We start from the raw sequence: 15129 nt of genomic DNA on the forward strand, positions 1-15129 counted from the left end.
TCGTGCAAACCCTAGCTCAATATATGGGTTAGAATTTAGGTTTTAAGAGAGGCTTTGTTGAAACCCTAATTAGTAGCAAGGTCCAACTCATAAGTTGGTCCAAAACAACTACTAGTCAACGTTCAACATAAAACCGAACTCCGCACTAAACCGGGCTTTATTATATAAATACTTTCAAACATTTAAAATAAATTTTAAACAATTTTGAAACATTATAAGTCGTGTATAATAAACCCAACATCTCAATGTTATAGTAGGAGAGCTATAACATTGAGCTCTTTTACTAGTAATGTTATAGCTGCAAAGCTATAACTTTACCAATTCAAGAAACTCATTCTTGGTTATCATTACGAGATAATCACCTATACTATTCTAATCTTCAGGGAGATCTTCTAGTATAGGCTACGTCATCATCCAAGCTTGATTAATCTTTAGACGGACTTCGTCTTCACATAAATCTTGAATGAATCTTTACATCGTTTGATCTTGAATAGAGGCTTGAACATTTTATACTTTCATCTTAATCTCCTTTGTTGCTTGTATTAGATACGTTGATTCTAAATCACTTAGACAAACGATTACGCGCAATAAGTATATAAAATATAAAGCACCTTGACATCATCAAAACATAAACATATAAGCTATATGGTTCAACACTTGGCGTCCGTTCAACACTTGGCGTCCGTTGAGGACGGGTTTCTCGAAGAGGTATTTGACAGGATCCATTTTGGAGTATATTTTGACGGAGTAGCTAAGCATGTAATAACGTAGCTTCTTCGTTACCCACACAAGAGCGAGGCATGTCTTCTCGAGTGGTGTGTATTTGCACTCATACTCCAAGAACTTCTTACTAATGTAGTAGATAGCCCTTTCTTCTTTTCCTACCGTTTGGGCTAGCATAGCTCCCATGGCTGTTTCAGTTACCATGAGATATAGACCAAGAGGTTGATCTCGTTGGGGTGGCATGAGCACTGGTGGTTTGGCTAGTATCTCCTTGATTCGGTCGAATGCCTTTTGACAGTCATCATCCCACGTGGTGTGGTCTGTTTTCTTTAGCTTTTGGAAGATAGGTTCACAGATCATGGTGAGTTTCGATATGAATCGACTTATGTACTGCACCTTACCCAAGAATCCTCTAACTTCCTTCTCTGTTTGAGGTTGCGGTATTTCGATTAGAGTTTTGATCTTGTAAGGGTCTATTTCTAAACCTCGTTGGCTGACGACATATCCCAGGAGTTTGCCGGATGTTACCCCAAATGCACACTTCTGAGGATTGAGCCTCATGTTGTACTTTCGTAATATAGAGAAGAATTTGCGAAGGTTCGTAATGTGCCCCTCTCTGTCCTTGGACTTGACAATCATGTCATCTACGTATACCTCAACTTCTTTATGCATCATGTCATGTAAGAGTGTAGTTACGATGCGTTGATATGTAGCTCCGGCATTGATTAACCCAAACGGCATAACCGTGTAGCAATAGGTACCCCATTGAGTTCCGAAGGCGGTCTTGTGCATATCTTTTATGGCCATCTTGATTTGGTTATACCCTGCATATCCGTCCATGAAGCGTGATCCGTTGTATTATCCACCAATATGTCGATATGTGGTAGAGGAAAGTCATCCTTGGGACTTGCTTTGTTTAAGTCTCTGAAATCAACACAAACACGGATTCTCCCATCCTTTTTGGGCACAGGTACTATGTTGGCTACCCAGTCTGAATACTCGGAAACTTTGATGAACCCGGCTTTGAATTGCTTATCGACTTCTTCTTTGATCTTAAGAGCCCATTCTGTCCTCATTCGACGAAGCTTCTGTTTTACGAGCTTGAAACCTGGTTTGATTGGGATTCTGTGCTCTGCGATATCCTTGTCGATCCCTGGCATGTCTTTGTAGGACCAAGCAAAAACATCCTTGAACTCGTGTAGGAGGTCTATAAAACTGGCCCTCTCGGCGGGGCTCAAGGTCGTTCCTATCCTAAGTTCATGGGGTTCTAGTTCGGTTCCTACATTGATGGGTTCGGTGTTTTCTATAACTGGTCCCCCTTCCCCCTCTTGTAGTATTTCTTTGGCTTTGTAGGGAGGTATTTCGATTGAGTCTGGGTCTGGGTCATCCTCATTATCATCGTAGACAGAATTGCATTCAGAATAACACAAAGAGTGATGTGACCATTATTTGAGCACATTTAGTCCCCAAATTAGCCTCGTTCCTATGCTTTTTAGTGCATAATTGGGTCATTTACTATCTTTAGTCCTTTGTTTTGCATATTCTTTGAGGTTTTGTTTCCTTGGTAGGAGAGGAGTGCAAACCTTGCATTTTCATGGCAAAATGGAGCTAAATTGATCGAATCTAATGACCAAGCATCAAAGAGAAGACAAGACTAGAAGACTTTTTGTACATATTATAGTAGATGGGCAATGATGAAGAAATCCTTGCATCCCCGACTAAATCCCGGAGGATTATTGGAAGAAGAAAAGAAGAAAAGGGAGCTGTGACACAATCCGCCCGTCCATCAAAGAAGACGCCCGTCCAAGACGAGGGGAATCCGAGCGTCTTTGCAGAAGGGACGCCCGTCCAGCAACGCCACAATCCGCTCGTCCTGCCCAACAATCCGCCCGTCCAGCCACCACGAAATCCGCCCGTCCCGACACCTTGGACGCTCGGATTCCCTTACAGTCCCATACGTCCTTTCTTCATGCTCTATGAAAGATGCGCATATTTATGAAAGACCGGCAAAAAGGAGACCGGCATCTCTTTTGAGAGGAGCTATTCCTCAAGGACTTAATCGTCATTTAAGCCCTTAGTAAACCCTAATTTGTGTACCTAATCCCCACTATAAATACCCCATTAGTCTAATTAGATAATCATGTTATTCTTATCAATCCTTAGTGTAGTTTATATCATTCTAATCTCTTCTTAATCTTGTAATCAACTTCTAATCAAGTCTTAATACAAATCTCATTTCCTTAATTTCTCTTTTGTTCATCTTTTATTTTGGGTAATTGAAGATTATTTGGGTTATTATTGGGAGATTGACAACCTTCCAATAAATCATCAAGTACTTCTATTATTCTTTGCTTTATTTTGGAATCATTAGTAGGTATAATCCTCTTAATCCCTTTTTAATTATTGTTAATCATCTTTATTTATTCATCATGTTTTGCTTTGTTAATGTGATTGACAACCTTGTTAACATGCTAAACTTGATAATGAGTGAGTAGTTTCCTTAACTAGGGTTAATGGGTAATTAGGGGAAACCAACATGGGGGATGATTCATGCTTAATTTAATATGTTTTCATAGTTTATCTGCTTGCTTGTTGTGATCTCAACTTATGCACATGTTATGTTTGATGAAATGCGAGCCTATGAATCCTTGTATTTTTTACTCATCACTAACCTTTTCAATGAGACTTGTAAGATATAAACCAACTCGAGTCTCATTAGACCATGCATATAGTTGAGTAGGGAGGATTAAGTCGACTTGTAGGTGTTGTACAATCTAATCGATTCGGCTCCGGGACCCAAACCTTCCTAGGATTGTAAGATATAAACCAACTCGATCCATCACAACAATAATTGCTTGCTTATAATTTGAGAATATGTTTGTATGATCAATTCCCATGAATCCCCTATGACCCCATGACACCCTAGTGCTTTTTATCAATTGTTTACATCCCTTTTTAATCATCTTGCTTGTTTACTTTTATTGCTATTTAGTTTAGTGATCTTCTCATCTCAACCCCAAATCGTGACACCCCTAGACACCGCTACTTGCAATCGAAAATCCTACATCAATACCCGCCCCTTGGGATCCGGCCTTTACTTGCCTCTTTACTAATAGTAGAGTTGTTTGTGAAGTTATAAATATTGTTTTGGTCTAGGTGCTCTTAACGACAAGTAACCGAAAACTAAATCTCCAAGTGAGTCCGACCAAAAATGGCGTCGTTGTCGGGGACGGTGTTAACTTGGTTTGATTTTGTTAGATTGTTATTAGTCGTGTCTTTCCTTGCCTTGGGGAAGTAAAACTCCTCAAGGTTTGTTCTAATTATTTTCAAGTTGTTTGATATTTTGCATGTCTAGAAGGTCACAAGGTAACTTGTTACCCTTTGATCACGAAATTGAAAGGACTTTGACAAACAATAGAAGACTTGCTAGAGGTACTTTGAGAGGTATTGGTGAGGTTGTAGATATTCAACCAAACACTATTGAGTTCGTCAACCCTTTTGCAAGAGAAGGTGAGGAGAACCCAACACAAAATCCAACACAAAATCAACCCACAATGCCTAAATTTTCATCATATTCCGTACCAACCGAGGAGAACCTACCCAATGGTACTCCCACATCACAACACTTAACCGGAAATTTCATTGCAAAATCCGCATTTATCCAATTAGTCGAAAGAAGCCAATTTGGGGGGATGCCTAGTGAAGACCCTCACTCTCACATGGAGACTTTTTGTGACTATTGTGATGCGATCTCACAAACCGGTGTAACTCAAGACCAAATTTGATGGGTCTTATTTCCTTTTAATCTAATCGGCACCGCTAAACAATGGTTGAAAAGCCTTGATAAGGCTACTCTTGGAATTGACTCTTGGAAGAAGTTGGCTCTAGCTTTCTACAAAAAAGTTTTACCCTCCGGAAAAGACTAACATGCTAAGAGCTCAAATTACGGGTTTTAAGCAAAGGGATGAAGAATCTTTGTATGAAGCTTGAGAGCGGTTCAAAGGAATTTGTCGCTCATGTCCTCATCATGGACTTAGCGAGTGGTTCTTGGTACAACAATTTTGGAATGGTCTTTATGAAGACTCAAGAAACATTCTCAACATGGGATCGAATGGTATGTTCACCGAAGTTGACGATAATCAAACTTGGAACAAGATTGAGGAAATGGCGGTCCATAACTCACAATATAGTAGACCTCGCAAGGCTACTAGAGGAGGAAAGCATGAGGTGGACTCTATTACTCAATTGGGTGCTCAACTTAGTGCTCATATTGATACCATTAACTTGAAGTTTGAGAAGGCTATGGCTAAACTTGAAGAAGCCTCAAAATCACCAAAGCATCATGTTAATGCCATGGTATCATCTTCATCAATCCCAAGTGGGATATGTGAGAATTGTGGAACTTTGGGACATGACCAAAGTGAATGTAGGGGAATAAATGAACAAGTGAATGCTTTTCAAGCATACAAGAGTGGTACCCCTTATTCTAATTATTACAATGAAAACACCAAATTCCACCCAAATCTCTCATACAAAAGCTAAAATGTTCAAAACCCTCAACCAACATACACCCCACCTCCCATGAGAAACCAAAACCAAAGACCCTTTTTCAACCAAAACCAAGGTTACCAAAACCAAACTCCATACAATCAACAAAATGACCAAGGTTTTGATGTTCAAAAAGCGGTCCTCCAAATGCAAAAGAATCAACAAGAGTTTTTCACTCAAATGCAAAAGGATAGTCAAGCAAAAGACATCACCATCAACAACATCCTAGCCCACACAAAAATGTTGGAAACTCAATTAACCCAACTAGCATCTTCAAGTTCTCAAAGACAAAAAGGGCAATTACCACCTCAAAGTAATCCCCCAAGACATGAAACTGTTAGTCATTTAGACCATGTTAATACTCATCTTATGATATTAAAATTACAAATTAATTTAATATGGTCTAAATCTACATGCATGGAAATAAAAATATAAAAAAAAATGGTATAAAACCATCTTAAGACAAAAATCCTTACAATGGTTTAAGGCAAGTAAGGGCACTACAAAGGTCTCCTACCTTTGTAGTTCTTGAGCTATAGGAATATGGATGATCCTCCAAATACACCACAATTACCAAAATAGGTAATCTCCTTTGGATGCACCCAAGATTAAACCCAAAAATCCTAATAATTATTAACTAGATAACTAGTAGGATAACCTTGTATACTATGTAATATTATTACACTAATAATATTAGTTTATGTATATTATAGTTTTGTGAATTATTTTTGATGATGATCAACAATTTGATCAAGTTTTTGATGAGAAAATATGAAGAAAATAAGGTTTTTTTTTCTTTCTCTTTTTCTCTTCAATATGGCACGACCAAGGGTCTATTTTGAGGTTTTTTTTTTGTCTCCAAAATCATCATCTAATGAGTGTAAATAGTGGGTTATTTATAGAGAACAAAATGTAAAGAAATGAATTAAACATTTCTTAGTGGGTTATGCCACATGTAATAACACTTATCTTATACAAGTGTCAACCCACATGTAATATTTTGGTCCATTTCGATTTCCGATATTTGTCCCACAAATGCTTATAAGTCTTATATTTAATTATCTTACATAATTAAATATTAATTAAATTATTTAACAGTTAAATAATACAAATTAACCACTAATGATTACTTAACTATTAAGTAATCATGAGACCATTTTATCAACATATATTGTGTCAATACTACCCCATTTAGCTAATTTTACAACCTCTTGTAAATTAAAATAGCTAATTATCTTTACCTCAAAACTTATACATATATCGTATAAATTTAATTAATTAATAAATTCTAATTTATATTTATTAATTAATTATCACATAATTAAATAATAAATCCTCTTGGCCCGAGTTCGTAACCCGTCATCAAATAATACATTCACACGACTTATTAAAAGTCAATTAATACAAGGAATTAATTATATCGTATCTCATACAAATAATTAATTTATCCAATTTGGGCATCATCCTATAGGTGTGACCTAAAGGGATCAGCTGATCACCGCCGTCACACGACAGTAATGTCAAACTCTAGTCAGCCAATCATTACCGATTAACGATGACCAGCTGACAAATAAATAAATAAATCCCTGATATTCCTTTTACGAGATTTATTATGTAAACGCACTTATTGTGGAGGACACTACTCCAACAATCTCCCACTTGTCCGACACAAGTGTGCGTTACCAATTCTCTTGTCCAATAATATCTCCCACTCAATGCAAGATGTCTTTCAGGTCGTTCTTGCACGTGATCATATCATAAAGTGGTTTCCTCGATCAGGAGAATGACTGTCTGACCGGATAATCTACTATAGATCGCATCCGAGCGTGGCCACGCATTCACAGTCATCTCTCCTCGAGTGGCCTTGAGATAAAATATGACTTAAAAGGACAATCATATTGACCTTTTCTTCATTCGATACAGATCACAATGACCCAGTAAATGCTCATCGGCCTACTTTTACGGTGCAACCTAGAACAAAAACCAAAGCCACCGGAAAACCGTACCAACTCAGACAAATAGTCACCAGTCTATAGAATTGACTCGAAGGAATAAATAGAAATCCTCGCCACGACCTAGCAACAAAAGGACTCTACAAACGGTCACTGTCCGACAAATTGTCTCACGATCTGCCTATGTAATCGACCAGCCATCACTATGACCATATGACAGTCGAACACTTCCTCTTCCAGAAACCCATTCAGGAAAGCGGTTTTGACATCCATTTGCCATATCTCATAATCATGAAATGCAGCAGTCGCTAACATTATCCGAACAGATCTAAGCATAGCAACTGGTGTAAAAGTTTCATCATAGTGTAAACCATGAACCTGAGTGAAACCTTTTGCAACCAATCTAGCTTTGTAGACATCTTTATGTCCATCCATACCGATTGTAATCTTGAATATCCACTTACACTGAAGAGGTCGAACATCTTTAGGTAAGTCAACCAGGTCCCATACCTGATTATCGTACATGGAATCCATTTCGGATTGCATGGCCTCGAGCCATAGTTTAGAGTCAGAACTCATAATAGCTGCTTTATAGGTCTTGGGTTCATCACTTTCTAAAAGTAAAACCTCATGGTCACCATCTTCCTCGATAATACCAAGGTATCTATCAAGCTGGCAACTAACCCTTTCTGACCTCCTAGGTTCAGAGGGAACAATAACTGATTCGGACGTAGAAGGAACATCTTCCTGTATTGTCAAATCAGTTTATGGCTCTTGAACTTCGTCAAGTTCAAATTTTCTCCCACTCTGTCTTCCAGAAATAAACTCTTTTTCTAGAAAGACAGCTTCACGAGCCACAAACACTTTGTTCTCGTTACTATTGTAGAAGTAATATCCACAAGTTTCTTTAGGGTAGCCTACAAAAATACACTTTTCAGAACGAGGTGCAAGCTTATCGTCAGACTTGCTCTTGACATAAGCATCACAACCCCATACTTTCATGTATCGCAGATTCGGGACTTTCCCTTTCCATATCTCATATGGAGTTTTGTCAGTTACTTTAGTGGGACTTTTATTAAGTGATTGTATAGCAGATAAAATGGCAAAACCCCAGAATGACTTAGGTAACTATGTTTGACTCATCATCGATCGAACCATATCTAATAAAGTTCGATTCCTCCTTTCAGCCACACTATTTAATTGTGGTGTGCCAGGAGGAGTTAACTGAGATACAATACCGCAGTTTTTAAGGTGATCTTTAAAGTCATTGCTTAAATATTCCCCACCACGATCTGATCGTAATGCTTTAATCTTCTTATTTAATTGGTTTTCTATTTCATTCTGAAACTCTTTGAACTTATCAAAAACTTCACTTTTATACCTCCTTAATTAGATATACCCATATCTACTCATGTCATCAGTAAAAGTAATGAAATAGTCATAATTACCTCTAGCAGTGACTATCATTAGGCCACATACATCGGTATGTATTAAACCCAATAACTCACTAGCTCAAGATCCTTTTCCTAGAAAAGGTGAACGAGTCATCTTGCCAAGAAGACAAGATTCGCATGTACCAAATGATTCGAAATCAAAAGGTTTAATTACACCAGTCGACACTAGTCTTTTAATGCGCTTCTCGTTGATGTGTCCTAATCGACAGTGCCATAAATAAGATTGATCAGGATCACCTGTTTTGAGTCTTTTACTATCTAAATGATAAACATCGTTGCAAGTATCGAGAATATAAATACCATTGATTGAAATAGCTTGACTATATACAATCCCATTAAGGGAAAAAGTACAACACTTGTCTTTAATTACAAAGGAAAACCCTTATGTGTCTAACACAGATACGGATATTATATTTCTAGATAGCGTTGGTACAAAATAACAATTATTAAGATGTAACTCCAACCCCGAAGCTAAACTAAGTACATAAGTTCCTACTGAGACGGCAACTACTTTAGACCCGTTTCCCATTCGGAGATCGACATCACCCTTGTTTAGCTTTCTTATGCTTTTTAGGCCCTGCAAATGATTACACAAGTGAGAACCACAACCAGTATCTAATGCCCAAGTTGTATTTGAAGCATAATTTATGTCTATCATAAAAGATTCAGTTGAGAATTTACATGTCGGCTTCACAATGCCGTTTTATGTCATCCGGTACTTTGTACGATTCGTCTCCAATGTCCCTTGTTATTACAATAATTACAAGTATCTTTAAGAGGATTACCCTTTATAGGTTTTGGCTTGGTAGAGCAATTCGCAATTGCTTTATCTTTGCCCTCCACCTGAACGGGCTTCTTACCTGCGTTCCTCTTAAACTGCTTCTTCCCCTTCACGTTAATCGCAAGCACATCTTTCCTTGTACTCTCACTCAATCCCATGTCCTTCTCTGCTTGTACAAGCAGAGAATGGAGCTCATGTAAACTCTTTCTCATGTTTGTCATATTATAATTTACCCTAAATTGGGTAAATCTTTTGACGTGAGAGAGAGAGTGGAGCACTCGGTCCACCACTAGTTCGTCGGGGATTTTACATCCCAAACCCTCTAAAGTTTCCACGTACTCAATCATTTTAAGTACGTGTGAACTTACAGGTTGACCATCTTTGAGGTTAGCCTCAAAGAAACGAACAGCGGTGTCATACTGAATTATTCTCGGGGCTTGATAAAACATAGTAGAAAGCCTCGAGAATACTTCATGTGCATCGCGAAACTTGACACATTGCCTTTGTAAAGCAGGATCCATTTAAAAAATCAAAACATTTTTTATTGCAGCGGATTCCTTTTGATAATTTGAAAAAGCCTCCCTTACTTCGGCAGTGGCCCTAGTACTAGGCGAAGGGGGAGAGGGATCGACAAGGTAGCGTAATTTGCCATCACATGCGGCAGCTAATCGAAGTTGTTCCTCCCAATCTTTAAAATTACTACCGTCGGCTTTTAAAACATATTTGTCCATAAAAGAACGTAGCCATGAATCTCTAGCTATGGTGACGGTTTCACTAGTAGAAGTCATCGTGATTACTACAAAGGAAATAAAGGAAAGATTAACATTTATCGTCTAGAAATATTTAACTTGTTAAACTATTTAACAAGTTCCCATTTATATAATGATCTCCCACTGAATTATATAAATGATTCCAAGATCCAATTTTATATAAACACGGGCACGGTGGACCGATTCAACCCACATTTATATAAATTTGGTGAGTCAACACTTTTGACTGATTCTACTACTATAACTCTTGGTTGACGGATTTTCTTAAAATCTATCTTTTAGCCCGAGAATAAATATGGGCACGGTGGACCGATTCAACCCATATTTATCCCGTTGAGTCCAACCAATTTTCACGCGTAATATCTTTTATTACCCTACTTACCCAACGTAAAAAGAGTGTACCTCGCTGATCCGAACTTACCTCTAATGAAGAAGGGATTCATAGGTGCTATTATTTGGTAAGGCTTAATCTCAATTTTAAACAAATGTGAGAGATCTTATCAAATTAATTGTCTATCACTTTTAAGTGAACTAAATTGGTGAATGCTAGACAATTAAATCGATAACAACAAAAATAAAACATGTAGTGACGATTTGGCATGAATGCATAAAAGAATTAAAACAAACAAGTCCTAATATGGCCACCTGATTAATCTAATTAACTAAAATTATTACACTTCGGAAACCAACTCCTTGGTTCCTTGAGTCTTCATAAATTGGCCTCCTTCTTTAGGATTTCGGAACGCCTTTCCGAAAACACCGTCTTCATGAAAACTCCGTCTTTAGATGCTTCATCTAATTACTAATAATTAAATTACATAACAATACCCTATTATACAATTTGTAATAAAATTAAAATAAAACTATTAATTAATTACAAATTAGACTATACGAAATCGCAATTAATTACAAAACAAGTCGATATTCCCTTACATTACGGGAAATACCAACTTCTACCTATGGCCATATTAGGAAAAATTACATTATTATAATGCAAAAAAAAAACATTCATCCAAATGAATAATAAAATGCATTATGGAAAATGACATGCCAAATCGTCTAACTTACCAACAACGATCATTTGATCTTGCCTTGACGGAATTTTTACCAATAAAAATTCATAATCAATTCTTAAAATAATTTTAAGACATACTCGTCATACTAATCTGGTCATATATCAAAATAATTATTCTCAACAATTATCTTGAATTTATATGGGAATTAAAACACAATTATGACAAAAATGATATAATAATTCACAATTATCATACAAAAATTCCATTTAATTTAAAAATTTATGGAAAAGTAAATTTCAAAGCCATGAACATTCTGTTCTTACACCAAAAATGTCATTCAAGTGAAAATTTTTGTTTTTAAAATTTATTTAAAACGATTTCACAATTTAATCGGTAAAGCGACAATTTTTACGATTTAATTCTAAATCAAACCATAAAAATTGAAATGACTTAAATAAAATTTTGTACATTTTGGAAAAATTTCCAGGAGCTAAAAATTTAGAAATTTCGAGCCCTAAAATTAATTCAATATTTATTTACAAAATAACCATTATTTACCAATTTTTATCAAATAAAAATCAATAAACTATCTAAATTAATCACATTAATCTAAAGTATCTACTTATCTCATAAATAGAACATGTATTTGGTTATTTCTAAATAAATATGCATAAAATTAACATGCAATCAATTTTAATTAACTCTTAATTAATTTTAATGCATTTTTACTCAATTTTATGCCAGTTTAAGTTATAAAAAGTGGAAAAATTTAATAAAAATCAAATTTTCGTCCCATATTATCCTAAGACCAGATTATTTACATGCAAGACCATATTATGTGATAAAAATAATTTTAGTAACATAATATCAATTTTATTAATTTATCTCATAAATTACTAAAATCGTCTTAAAACAACATGCATGTATTTAACATTGCTCTGATACCACTTGTTAGTCATTTAGACCATGTTAATACTCATCTTATGATATTAAAATTACAAATTAATTTAATATGGTCTAAATCTACATGCATGCAAATAAAAATATAAAAAAATGGTATAAAACCATCTTAAGACAAAAATCCTTACAATGGTTTAAGGCAAGTAAGGGTACTACAAAGGTCACCTACCTTTGTAGTTCTTGAGCTATAGGAATATGGATGATCCTCCAAATACACCACAATTACCAAAATAGGTAATCTCCTTTGGATGCACCCAAGATTAAACCCAAAAATCCTAATAATTACAAACTAGATAATTAGTAGGATAACCTTGTATACTATGTAATATTATTACAATAATAATATTAGTTTATGTATATTATAGTTTTGTGAATTATTTTTGATGATGATCAACAATTTGATCAAGTTTTTGATGAGAAAATATGAAGAAAATAAGGTTTTTTTTTCTTTCTCTTTTTCTCTTCAATATGGCACGACCAAGGGTCTATTTTGAGGTTTTTTTTTTGTCTCCAAAATCATCATCTAATGAGTGTAAATAGTGGGTTATTTATAGAGAACAAAATGTAAAGAAATGAATTAAACATTTCTTAGTGGGTTATGCCACATGTAATAACACTTATCTTATACAAGTGTCAACCCACATGTAATATTTTGGTCCATTTCGATTTCCGACATTTGTCCCACAAATGCTTATAAGTCTTATATTTAATTATCTTACATAATTAAATATTAATTAAATTATTTAACAGTTAAATAATACAAATTAACCACTAATGATTACTTAACTATTAAGTAATCATGAGACCATTTTATCAACATATATTGTGTCAATACTACCCCATTTAGCTAATTTTACAACCTCTTGTAAATTAAAATAGCTAATTATCTTTACCTCAAAACTTATACATATATCGTATAAATTTAATTAATTAACAATTAATTAATAAATTCTAATTTATATTTATTAATTAATTATCACATAATTAAATAATAAATCCTCTTGGCCCGAGTTTGTAACCCGTCATCAAATAATACATTCACACGACTTATTAAAAGTCAATTAATACAAGGAATTAATTATATCGTATCTCATACAAATAATTAATTTATCCAATTTGGGCATCATCCTATAGGTGTGACCTAAAGGGATCAGCTGATCACCGCCGTCACACGACAGTAATGTCAAACTCTAGTCAGCCAATCATTACCGATTAACGATGACCAGCTGACAAATAAATAAATAAATCCCTGATATTCCTTTTACGAGATTTATTATGTAAACGCACTTATTGTGGAGGACACTACTCCAACAGAAACGGTTAGTGCCATTCACTTGAGGAGTGGTACGAGGTATGAAGGACCAAAGAAGCAAGTTGAGGATGAAGTTGTGGAAGCTAGTGACAAAGAAGAAGTTGTGCAAAACTCCAAGGAAGGAGAACCAACAAAAGAAGAAGTTTCAATGAAAAGTGAAGAGAAGGCCAAGGATAAGGAGCCCATTGTGATTAGACTTCCATTCCCAAGTCGGCAAGCTAAGCCTCAGTTAGATGACCAACTTGGGAAATTTATGGAAATTGTGAAGAATTTGGAAGTCTCGATTCCTTTCACGGGATTAATCAATCACGTGTCGGCCTGTGCAAAGTACATGAAGGACATCCTTACGAAAAAGAAGTCGATCCGGAAGCTTGATACTATCGCCTTCACTAAGGTGATTAGTGCAATCCTTCAAGGGAGTTCACCTCCGAAACTTAAAGAACCGAGAAGCTTCTCAATACCGTGTACCATTGGCGACACCACGATCAACAAAGCTTTGTGTGATCTAGGAGCAAGCGTGAGTGTTATGCCATATTCGGTTAGTAAAAGGCTAGGGATGGGAGAGCTTAAATGTACCAACATCACACTCCAAATGGCCGATAGATCGACGAAGACACCGTTAGGTATATGGGAAGATGTTCCCGTGAGAGTTGGGAAATTTTTCATCCCGGTGGACTTTGTCATTGTTGACATGGAAGAAGACTCCAATATTCCGATTATTCTAGGTAGACCTTTCTTTCACACCGCGGGTGCGGTGATAGATGTGAAGCACGGAGAGCTTACTCTATAAGTGGGAGACGAGAGCATAACTTTCAATCTTGACAAGACCATGAGAGCTCCCCGTTTGCATGAGCCATGCTTTATGGTTGACCACTATAGCCGGAAGGATGATAGAAAAAGTCGGAATTCCAATAGAAAAAGAAAGTCGATGATGCTCCATTCAAAGAGCAAGAGAATAGCAACAAAGAGAGCTTAAAAAGCTCACCCATGACAAGTGAAGAGGATGGCCTCATTGGCCAAAACAAGAAAGGAGGAGAGTTGTCTCTATCAACTCAAGAGATTTTTAATGATCAAGTAGACGAAGTTTACGGTCTTTGGGATGATGAGTTCGAAGGGATATTCAATCCCTACATTGGTAATGCTATGAACCAAGACCATCACGGAAAACAACAAGTGCAAAGATCTATTGAGGATCTTTATCATGACAATGAACAAGCTTTCGAATACTTCTTCAAGGTGTTGAGTAACATCAACAACACCTTGAACATGCCCCCTTGACATCTCACATTGGATGAGAGTTTGGTGGAGTCCTCCCTAAACCACCATTTATAAATATTCTAACTCCCTAACATGCATTTCAATTCTTACATTGCATTTTTGTCATTTTTGGATTTATATTTTTGTGCCTTGATCAAGATATTCATCATTTTGAGAGAAGTGAGGGAGGGACTTATGATTTCATTGATGTGTAGTTCAATGACTTAGTGCCTTTGTAGTGCCCCCACAATGAAGAACAGAGCATTGAAGAATGAAAATGACACGGGTTATGCAGTACCCACGGATGGACCTGAATCCGTGTGAACAAGGAGGAATCCGAGCGTCTGATCAGGGAA

At 36.2% G+C, this 15129-nt stretch overlaps 1 non-coding gene across 1 annotated transcript; it reads right to left on the reverse strand.

Annotated features, from left to right (window-relative positions):
• Positions 1-4650: 4650 nt before the first annotated feature.
• On the reverse strand, positions 4651-4757 carry LOC141624026 (small nucleolar RNA R71). Its single transcript, XR_012533838.1, has one exon. It is a non-coding gene; the product is annotated as a small nucleolar RNA R71 (small nucleolar RNA).
• Between the last annotated feature and the right edge of the window lie 10372 nt (positions 4758-15129).

Source organism: Silene latifolia, chromosome X (assembly GCF_048544455.1).
Source record: "Silene latifolia isolate original U9 population chromosome X, ASM4854445v1, whole genome shotgun sequence".
Taxonomy (NCBI): domain Eukaryota; kingdom Viridiplantae; phylum Streptophyta; class Magnoliopsida; order Caryophyllales; family Caryophyllaceae; genus Silene; species Silene latifolia.